At 42.1% G+C, this 2,549-nt stretch overlaps 1 protein-coding gene across 2 annotated transcripts in view; it reads right to left on the reverse strand.

Moving 5' to 3' along the window:
- CADM3 (cell adhesion molecule 3) overlaps window positions 1-2,549 on the reverse strand; it is a 378,944-nt gene that overhangs the window by 177,312 nt on the left and 199,083 nt on the right. The gene's annotated exons all lie outside the window — the stretch shown is intronic.

Below are 2,549 nucleotides of genomic sequence, written 5' to 3' on the forward strand. Positions count from 1 at the left end.
TGTAAAAAGGCTAGGGACACCCCTGCTAACAACAGTCTCCCCCTCCTAGTAACTAGCTTTTTATTGGCTAAAACCAAAATGCTCAAGCCTGAAAACACCCGAAAAAATCCATGAAAAAAGGCTTCACACATGTGAATTGGGGCTACCAGTGCTTCAGAGAACAAGTACACCACAGAGGTTCTATCCCTACTTTACATCATTCTCAAGTAACTAATAAAAACGGGTTTGGCCTGAAATGACCTTTTAATGGAAAACCAGGGGCAATGCTTATCACCCTCTGCTCCAAAATACACTACGGACCCATTCAAACTATAGCGTTGTGCCAAGTACACATTACTGCTGCCAGGAGGTTTGTTGGGGTGCCATTCAAATGAATGGCAATGCAATGCACCTAGCGCACAGTGCCACACACTAGCTGTGCTGTGCAACTGTATGTGCTAAACACACAGTAATGTGCACTCACGACAACACTATAGTATGTACGGGCCCTAAAACAAATGAAAAATATTTGTTAGAAAAAATTCTTATATTCCCTGTGACAACTGCATTTTAAAAGAAAAGTGTTCTGTTTCCATACCATGCCCCTTCCAGCCAATATCATTGCCCTCCTTTCAGTTTTATACTCCATGATTGTACATCATTTTTACAGAGAATTAAGGCCGAGAAGGGAAAGAACTGAGCAGAGTTTGTGTACAAGACCCACAGCAGGTATGAAAACACATTATGCAGTAACCAGAGGTTTCTCGGGGTTTATTAAGCCCTGCAACGTTAGCAGTCTGCGACAGAGTGACAGATTTGTTGGTAAAATAATTCAATATAGTGGTCTGTACAATTCGCCCGGCCTGATTGTGAAAGTGCTTATGAACTGTACTGTTCCCGGGAGAAGGCTCCTGCCATAAAGAATAATATATAGGACTTTGCTGTCTGTGACCACAATCGAGAGCGCATCCGTTTACAGCAAGAGCTACTGGCGTCCACCATTTACGCTTCTTGGCCAAGCACGGGTTTAAACTTAATCATAGCCCCAGAAAATTATACAAGCCTCCAATCGTAGCAAAGAGAACCTGTCACTTCTGGGCCTGATTCAAAAAATATGAAGAAAAGAATAACAAGTATATGTGTTGTTATCTACAGAAGCCAATCTGAACCTTTTTTTTTCAGATTCTGAAACAAGAAACAGGGGTGTTCCTAGGATCCTAATAGATTGCGGGCACCTCTAGACAACAACTGTTGAGGGGCTGATAGGATACTATGATGAGCGGTTTGGATCAAACCTGAGTTAAAGGTGGCCATGCAACAGGGCTGGACAAATCCCAGGAGCCAGCTAGCCAATACTCTTTTGAGGTTTTCGCTAGATGTTGTCAATTAAGCTGGCTCCTTAAAACAACCCTGATGGCTCCTGGATTGGAGAGCCTGGCTCCTAAATTCCATTTTAATTTGTCTACCCCTGCCATATAATATTGAATCAGGTTGCACAATCTTTGCACAATGACCTTTAGATTTGCCACAACTATGCAACATGAATACAAACATAAACAATCCATTCAACTTGTATCAAATGAGGGTGGCCCTTGCTCTACATCTCCGTATCTCAAAGGAGACCCGGGGCACTCAGTAGGGGACCTGGGGTGCCCCTGACATGAAACCTGCTAGCAAGATGATACACTACCGGAAAACATCTGGGTACAAAATGATAGACCCCATAACTTTTTAAACAGAATTCAGTGTATTTTTAAGCCTACATTTAAAGGATTAGTTCAACTTTATGGAAACATTTCCATGCGTTCCATTATATAATACTGCAAAGTTTTTTTGTTTAATCAAACAAATTATGAAAATATAATTACATTTAAAAATAGGCTACCCGCAACCCAACACACACCCATCCTGCCTAGATGGGAGAATGTGCCAGTCGATGGAAGTGCACCCCCAGTGGCGGTTGCCAACCTAGGAGTTTTTATGAAAGTCTAGGGAGAGGCCATGTGCAGCCTACAGGTTTGGCATTCAGAAGAAACATCTATCTCAAATATACTGGCACCATAGAAAGCATGCAATTGTTTTTTGGTAAATGTGAACTAAACAACTAACCACTAACCATCATTTAAAGGACATGTCTGTGTGAGAAGCCTCAGATGAAAGACTGGGCTTTCAGCCGAAAATCTGGGTCTGAGCGTGCGAATTGTGGCCGTCAGCGACTAGTCAATGTTAGGGCAGAACGGAGAGTGGAAAGACTGGTACAAGACAACAGAAGGGCAACAGTGCAGTGTCAGATTCCTCACATCACCTTTCAACATCTCGTGGAGTCACGAGGCGGCCCAACAAAGTCATCTTGTGGAGTTATCTCGTGGCCAAACGAAGTACTCATGGGGTGGTCATAATAATCTGGCCACTCAGTGTATGTGTCTAGGACGAATTTATCTACTGATCAGATTTCTGTATATATACGTATGCCTAAGGGCTGTAGGTTGTGAATAGGCAATTACTAAAAGAGATAAGTTTCTCTAGTATTTGCAACAATTGTGTATATGTGTGTATATATATATATATAT

Source organism: Nanorana parkeri, unplaced genomic scaffold (genome assembly GCF_000935625.1).
Source record: "Nanorana parkeri isolate BGI_ZX_2015 unplaced genomic scaffold, ASM93562v1 scaffold202, whole genome shotgun sequence".
Taxonomy (NCBI): Eukaryota; Metazoa; Chordata; class Amphibia; order Anura; family Dicroglossidae; genus Nanorana; species Nanorana parkeri.